Genomic DNA, 9,278 nt, shown 5'->3' on the forward strand with positions numbered 1-9,278 from the left:
TAGTTCCATTTGGAGTTTGTTTAATTTGTAAGCCTAAAAAGAAATTAAGCTCACCCATCATGCTCATTTCAAATTCACTCCCCATTAGTTTAGCAAATTCTTTACTTAACTTATCAGTAGTTGCTCCAAAGATTATATCATCAACATATATCTGAACTACCAAGAGATCTTTACCTTTTTCTTTCAAGAATAAAGTATTGTCAATTTTATCTCTCTTGTAGTCATACTCAAGCAAAAGCTTTGATAATCTTTCATACCATGTTCTTGGAGCCTGCTTGAGCCCATAAATGCTTTGTCAAGTTTGTACACATGATCAGGACTCTCCTTGCTTTCGAACCCCTGAGGTTGTTTGACAAACACTTCTTCCTTTAGATAGCCATTGAGGAAGGCACTCTTGACATCCATCTGATGGAGGGTGAATTCCATATAAGCAGAAAAGGCTATGAGGAGTCTTATTGCTTCCAACCTTGCAACTGGAGCAAAGGTTTCATCATAGTCTATGCCCTCTTCTTGGCTATATCCTTGAACCACCAATCTTGCTTTGTTCCTTGTAACAATTCCATCTTCATCAAGTTTGTTTCTGAAGACCCATTTTGTGCCAATTACTGATCTGTCCAAGGGTCTTGGAACAAGATACCAAACTTGACTCCTTTCAAATTGGTTGAGTTCATCTTGTATTGCATTTACCGGTATGCATCTTGCAAAGCCTCAACAACATTTTTAGGTTCAATAAGAGATAAAAAAGCATCAAAAGCATAAAGATTCTTTAATGAAGATTTGGTTTTGATTCCAGAGGTTGGATCAGTAATTATGTTCTCAATGGGATGAGAACTTTGATACTTGTAAGGTTTCACAACCAACTGGTTTCCCCTTGATATTCCTTCAATGCTTTATTGCTGTGGAACAGGTTCATGGACAGGTTCCCTTGAGGTTTGAGAATCATTTCCTCTTTATTCTATTCCCCCTGTCAGGTTGCCCTGGGTAGAAGGACCTGTTCTATCACTTGTTCCTTCTTCCAGTGCAGCTTCAGTCTGGGCTGTGGTTTTATTTAAGTTTCTTACCAGCCCAATTGCTTCATCATCGTGTTCCTGTCTCTCAGAAAGAATGTTAGTTTCATCAAAAATCACATGAACACTTTCTTCAACACACATAGTTCTTTTGTTATATACCTTATATGCTTTACTATGTGAAGAATATCCCAAGAATACTCCCTCATTATTTCTGGGATCAAACTTGCCTAGGGAGTCTTTACCATTGTTGTGCACAAAGCACTTACATCCAAATGCCCTAAGATGGGATATATTTAGTTTTCTCCCTTTAAGTAACTCATAGGGAGTTTTCTCAACAAGAGGTCTAGTCATGCATATATTTATGATGTAGCATGCAGTATTTACAGCTTCTGCCCAGAAGCTATGGGGCAGTTTACTAGAAAGAAGCATAGTCCTAGCCATATCTTCAAGTGCCATATTCTTTCTTTCAACTACTCCATTTTGCTGTGGAGTCCTAGGAGCAGAAAAATTATGATCTATGCCATGCTCATCACAAAATTCAGTAAATTTAGCATTTTCAAATTCAGTGCCATGATCGGACCTAATTGATGCAAGTTGATTACCTAGTTGTTTCTGAGTTTTTCTAACAAAAGAAGTGAACATGTCAAATTATTCATCTTTAGATGTTAAAAATAATGTCCAAGTTAACCTAGAGTAATCATCAAGAAGCACCATCACGTATCTTTTACCAACTCTGCTTAATGTTCTCATTGAACCACAGAGATCCATATGAACCAGTTCCATCATTCTGGTGGTACTTACCACTTTCTTGCATTTAAAAGAGGATCTTACCTGTTTCCCCCTTGCATAAGCCTCACAAACTTTGTCTTCCTTGAACTTGATGTTAGGCAGTCCTATCACCAAGTCCTTGGAGACTAATTTGTTGAGTTGACTGAGACTTGCATGTCCAAGTCTCTTGTGCCAAAGGAGGGGATCATTGTCCAACACACTTAAGCAAGTGAGTTTATTTTCTGACCGTGTGGACAGATCTACAATATATATATTGTTCACTCTTTTTTCCTACAAAAGAATCTTGTCAGTGATAAGATTTATCACAAAATATTTAGTAGAGATGAATGCTGCCAAGTTACCTCTATCACACAATTGTGACACACTGATTAGGCTATACTTCAAGCCGTCTATCAAGTAGACATTCTCAATGGAATGAGAGTCATCCTTACCTACCTTACCAACCCCAATGATTTCACCTTTCTTTTCATTTCCAAATGAGACATTTCCTCCTTTGAGGTCCTCAAGTGAAAGGAACTGGTCCTTGCTTCCTGTCATATGCTTTGAGCAGCCACTGTCCATGTACCATATTTGGCTTCTCCCTTTCACTTGAATCTACAAAAGGAAATCAGGGGTTAGTCTTAGGAACCCAAACTAGTTTGGGTCCCTTTCTATAAGCAAAAGGATGAATTAAATTCTTTTTAGCCCAACTTGGTAACCAATTCTTCCCTTGAACAAAATTTTTGTTCTTTTGACTGGCCCTTTCTTTTGCGTTACATTCACTTTTATAGTGACCAATCTTACTACAATGAGTAAAAATCTTGTTCTTAGGAAGTGTAAGGTACTTGCTTTTGGGATTCCATTTAGGTGGCAGCTTCCCAAAGCCAAGTCCTTTTCTAGTGCTACTATGATGTTCCTGTAGCCATGAAAGTGCATCGAAGGACCTGTTCCATTTACAAGTTCTGTCTAGTTCATGCTTGACCTTGCCTAGATCCTCTGTCAGAATTCTTACCTGCTTATCCTTCTTATACAACTCATCTTTTAGTTTACCTACATTTTCTTCTAGAGTGAGTTGTGTGCAATCAGCTGTCTTTTTACTTATTCCTAATTTCAGTTTTAGGTTTTCAGATCTAAGTTCTAGGACATTTGATTCAAATGCATGAACCTGGTTCTTTAGTGCAGTATTTTCACTTACAGTCTCACTAACTCTAAGTTGTAAGTTCTTACACTTTGCTTTTAAAATCACACATTCCTTAGACAGTTTTTTTTCATTGTTTATATCCTCAGATTCATCAATGAAATCTAGAAGTAATTCGGATAGCTTTTCTTTAGACAAAAACTTAATCTTGTCTTTTAGATGGATTATACTTACTTCAGATTCCTCATCGGATTCTCCAATTGCCATAAGTGCTTGTTCATCTTCATCATCTGAGTCCTCATCTGAGCTTTCTCCCCAAGCAGCAACCATAGCCTTTGTTGATCCTTTGTTTATCTTGGGATGAACTTGTTCCTTCTTTCTGTTTCTTCGTTCAACTCTTTCCTTCTTCCATTCAATTTCCCATTGAGGGCAGTTTTTGATGTGGTGATCAGTCTTCCCACACTTGTAGTAGATCTCATTGGTCTGTTTTTCAGGAACCCTTGGTTGATTGTAGTCTCCACTTCTTGAAGAACCCTTTCCTCTCATCAGGTACTTCTTGAAGTCCTTTGTGATCATAGCCATTTCATCTTCCTCTAGATCAGAACCTTCAGTGATTTTGAGTGCCAGGATCCTTTCCTTTTTGGGTACATCCATCTTCATGGTTTACCTTCTTACTTCATAAGCAGTGAGATTTCCAATTAGCTCATCCAACCTAAGAGTGGCGATGTTCTTTGACTCCTGAATAGCAGTGATTTTTCTCTCCCATGAGACTAGCAGAACCCTTATCAAAATCTTTTTAGCTTTGTCTTCTTTAAGAATAACCCTTTCAAGAGACTTAAGTTCATTTGTTAGTGTGGTGAACCTTGTATATATCTCTTGGATGGTTTCTCCTTCCTTCATAGTAAAATTCTCATATTGAGAATATAGTAACGTTCCTCTGGAACTCTTCACCTGAGGTGTTTCTTCATGAGCCACTTGCAAAGTGTCCCAAATTTCCTTAGCAGTAGTACAACTTTGAATTATGCTGTACTCGTCTGGACCAAGTCCACACACGGGCCATTTCTTGGCCTTATCATTCTTCTCCCATTTCCTCAAGTCGTCAGCAGTGCAGTCAGTTTTTGTTTTTGGCACCTCTTCTCCTTCGGCATTTATCTTCATGGTAGTCAGTGAACCATCTGTGATAATGTCCCATAGCTCATAGTCTTCTCCTATGATGTGGTCTTTCATTCTGTTTTTCCACCAGGAGTAGTACTGGCCATTGAAGAGTGGTGGCCTAGCAGTGGATTGCCCTTCCTTGTTTTCAGGTGGTGCACTCATCTTGATCTTCTCCTAAGGTGTTAGCCTCTTCAAGGATAACCTGTTCTGATACCAATTGTTGTTTTAACTTCAATACCACACAAGAGGGGAGGGGGGAGGGTGATTTGTGTGGTGTCCAATGTTTCGCGTGCACATATTATAGAAGGACCTGGTTCTTCTATGTGTTCCTTATCCTACTGTTGCGGAATAATAAATGTATAAATTAAAGAACACAAGGATTTTTACGTAAAAAACACCTGGCTCAAAAGGTGAAAAAACTACGACCTACTTCCTAGTAGGATTTTTCCAAAACTCTTCACTAAATCATTGAGCCAAAAATTGCATTTATACAATACTTTTGTAAACCTAGGATTAACTCTAATCCCGTTATGGCAAACAACCTCTAACTGTTGCGACAACTTTAAGTTAACTCTAACTTGAATACTCTGAGTACCTATTACAATTGCCTCTAGATAAAGCTAAAAGATACAATATGAAAACACCTACTACAATTGAACTAGAATAAAAGACAGACACTTGGAGTTGGTTCTTCTATCTGGTTCATGTAGCTTCAGGTTCGCACATTTGAATCACACACGAACTGCTTGCAAAATGCCTTGCTATTTTGCTCTCAATTCACGTTTAACTTCTGCTTTTGTGTGTCTCCTGTAGAATAAGAACTTCCTGTGATTTATAGAGTTAGTAGAGTAGAAAGCAAGTAGAGTTCTAATGCTACTCTTCCTTGGTGGAAGAGTTCTAGTTAATCTCAACTCCTAACTCCTTCCTTATCTTGGATAATGTTCTCGTTGAGTAAGGAGTCCTTCTCCTTATCAATTATACAATCTTTTCCATCAGGAGATATCTATTATTATGCCCGATTTCGTTTATCTCCTACATGTCCATCTCGCATGCTTTGAATCTCCTCGTGTCTATGCCTATCAGTGATGGACCTGGTTCATCCCTGAGTTCCTTTGTCAATCTTCAAAACTATACTTTACTTGGGCCAACTAATATATATATATATATATATATATATATATATATATATATATATATATATATATATATATATATATATATATATATATATATATATATACACACACACACACACTTATGATCTTGGTCGTACGAATTGTTACTCTTTTTGTTTTTCCGGAAATAAATAGTTGCTTTAGCGCGGTACTCCGATCCCTTATGGCCAAATATTATTGCTAAAAGATTGAAATGATAAAGGTGAAGTATGACATAATCTAATTAATCTCGCTGAATCTAACAGAAGAACAAACATTGATCTCCTTTTATAAATATACGTATGATCAAAAACGAAATCCATAATTAGGCCGTAGCCTAAGTTTATATTACATAATCATTTTTTGGCGCGATACCAACTGAAATGAATTAATGAAAGAAGATGAGAATCATTACATTTGAAATAAAACATACACGTATTCAAAACAACCTCCACAATAATCGCCAGCAACACACCAGTTCCCTAAGCCATAGAATACCTCTGCCTCACCAACCAGAGAACAACTGACCAGCAATCCACAAGAATTCAAGTATAGTATGTACTACCACCACAAAATATCTATAAACTCAACATAAATGATGCACATAGGAAAAATTCCAACTATGGAGGAGTAGGAGGAATCATTCGAGATTCCCAAGGTAACTGAATAGCGGGGTTCTCCATCCGTGTTGTGGCCAATACGCCACTACAAGCGGAACTTACAACCCTATTGAAGGGACTGGGGCTGACCTTTACTAAAAACTTAATGCCACCGGTTGTGGAAACTGACTGTCAGGTATTGTCAATAATCATAGAACCTCACATGACTAATGATACTTACATAACTTTACTAAATGATTGCAGGTTCCTCCTTGCAATTATGGATCAACCACCAGTCAAGCACATATACCGTGAAGCAAACTCAGTCGCACACGTTCTAGCACATTACGCAAGCACACAGATGCTGGAAGGACATGCTGAACGTGAAGACACATTTTGGGGCACAATGCCTTTATTTGCTTTCTTTAATTACTGCAAAAACTTGTTAGAAACTGTATCGTTAAGATCGGTTCCATGTTGTAATAACTCTCTTTAATCTCCTACTTTAATACATCTCGTCGTTTTAGCAAAAAAAAAAAAAGAAATAAAACATACACAAAATTCTTCTTAATTTTCTTCCTAGGTCGAGTAGTAAGGACAACTAAAACCTCCAACAAACAACGCAAATGAAGCCAATGACGACTAATCTCCTCAATCTGTTGTTGAACAATTGAATGGGAAAAATCACTTTCAAAGCCATCTATATGCTGCCGATTATACCAGAGTATTCCTCCAAAATGTTTTCGTTACTCTTGACACTGGTCAGTGATTGGCTAAAACGGTCCAAAAATATTTTTAACATGGTATGATATAGTCTGCTTTAGGTCAAGCCCCCGCGGTTTTCCCCAAAAGGCATCACACTATTAAGAGTATCTAACTCCTTATAAGTAGCTTATTTTTCTTTTCTAATTTTCATGTGGGACTTTGTTCTCACACTCCCAACAATCTCCCCCTTGAACTAAGTTTCACATGACCCATCACTGTTAATGGGCTAATTTGAAGATTAATTGTGTGCCACCCACATGATCCGAGTATTTACGGTTACCGAAGCCTAAGGAGAGCCTATGTGTGCGTCTTTGAAGCTATGGGTAAAGGTAGTGAACCGGCCCATAGACGGGCAAAGGCACTAAGTCAGGACATACGCCATCACTTCGCCATCTTCGTATTCGTCTAACCAAACTATTGGCTCTGATACCAATTGTTGGGCTAAAACGGCCCAAAAGTACATTTGGGAAATAACAAGCACAAGCAATGTGCACGATGAGGTAGCATCGAAATAATACATCATTACAAGTATCCAACTCCTTATAAGTAACTTATTTTTCTTTTCTACTTTTCATGTGGGACTTTGTTCACACATCCAACAACTCTAGCCAGGTCTAGATCATTTTTCTTCCATAGTATTATATGTGAATGCATTTTCTTATTAAAAAACTCTTTCGCAAGTTATTATGATGTGATAGCAGATTGGGGTGTTCAAACCGAACCGGAAAATCGCACCAAACCGAAAAGTCAAATCAAACCGATTAAAAAACTCGACTAGGTTTGGTATTGAGTAAAACAAAAATTGAACCAAACCGACATATAAATATATAATTTTTATATATACTCTAAGATTTTTGTCACAGCCTAATTTCCCCTCCGTATGACGTTGTGAAGGCACCTAGTCTCTACGAATAGGTAAGCCTAACATTTGCGAAATAATAAAATGAAAACATAAATTTAACAACTAACTGTAGCAGTAACAACATAACTGGGTACTATGCCGCCTGACATGTACAATAACCAACTATTCAAAATACACAGAAATCCCAAAATTCGGAACATCGTGAATCACAAACTACAAAAGGAAAGTCTAGTGTTTCTATACATCAGAGTCTAACAAAGGAAAAATACAGAAGATAATGGACATGAAAAAGAGTAGAAGGGGACTCCGAGGTCTGCGGACGCGACAGATATATCTTGAAGTCTCCAAAGGTGTTCCGGCTCACTAATAGTGCGGCTGATAAGGAACACCTAGACTTGCACACGAAAAACATGTGCAGAGAGTAGCATGAGTACACCACAATCTGTACCTAGTAAGTGCCAAGCCTAACCTCGGTCGGGTAGTGACGAGGTCAGGTTAGGGCCCTATAGTAGGGCCCTGACCTGACCTCGTCACTACCTGACCGAGGTTAGGCTTGGCACTTATTTAATAATAATAATAATAATAATAATAATAATAATAATAATAATAATAAAAATAAGAAAGAATGAAATACCGTAGTAAAATAAAGATTGAAATTTAACAGGAATGAAATCATAGAAGACAACAGCTCAGTACATAGAGATAATAACATGGGATGACGTGAGATACTGTCTCGTAGTCCCAAACGTAAATGTGTAGTACAGGGGATCTCCCGGAATACCGTTAAGTAAATATGCAGTATAGGGAGATCTTCCGGAATACCGTTCCGTAGTCCCAAAGTAAATATGCAGTACAGGGGGATCTCCTGAAATATCGTTCTGTAGTCCCAAGAGTATATATGCAGCTCAAACAATAGAATTAACAGCTACAACACGAAATCCTACAATTTAGACAAAGTACAAGTCAAGGAAAAGCAGGAATTTCACTAAACATACTGCACAGAGTTCAGATAAGCAATTAAGGCAAGTAGACATGCTATTCTAAGCTAACAGGATACTACACATGCTGATGTAACTCAAATAAGAAGGAAACATGTTATTACTAAGTAGAAATCGGGTTTTTACAACAATTAGCCCGTGTACGTACTCGTCACCTCACGTACACGGCGCTCACATATCTAAACAGTACCAAATCTTAAGGGGATTTCCCCCACACAAGGTTAGGCAAGCTACTTACCTCGAACCAAGCTCAATCAGTCGGTCACAATGCCTTTTGCACGAATATCCAGCTTCGAATGGCCCAAATCTAGCCAAAAGCAATTACATATCATAAATAAAACCATAATAGACTCATCTAATTAATGAAATCAATACTTTAACAAAAATTCCGAAATTCACCCTAAAAAGTCGACCCGGGCCCACGTCTCGGAATCGGACAAAAATTACAAAATTAGAAAGCCCATTCACTCACGAGTCCAACCATACCAAATTTATCAAAATCTGACCTCAAATGACCACTAAAAACCCCAAATCAAACTCTTCAAATACCTAGCCTCCAACTCCCAATTTCTACCTTAAATATACACTAACTAGGTGGGAAAATAAATGGGGAAGCAAGATTATTGATAAAAAATAAGCACAAGGGACTTACCTTAAGAAACCCCTCAAAATGCTCCCAAGAAATCGCCAAACCCGAGTTCAAAATGTTGAAAATGAGCAAAAATTGCGAATCTTTGCATTTAAGTGTTCTGTCCAGAAATCTCGCACCTGCGGACTCTCTGTCACATCTGCGAAGCCGCACCTACAGAAATGCCATCGCAGGTGCGGA

Source organism: Nicotiana tabacum, chromosome 17 (assembly GCF_000715075.1).
Source record: "Nicotiana tabacum cultivar K326 chromosome 17, ASM71507v2, whole genome shotgun sequence".
In the NCBI taxonomy this organism is placed as follows: Eukaryota; Viridiplantae; Streptophyta; class Magnoliopsida; order Solanales; family Solanaceae; genus Nicotiana; species Nicotiana tabacum.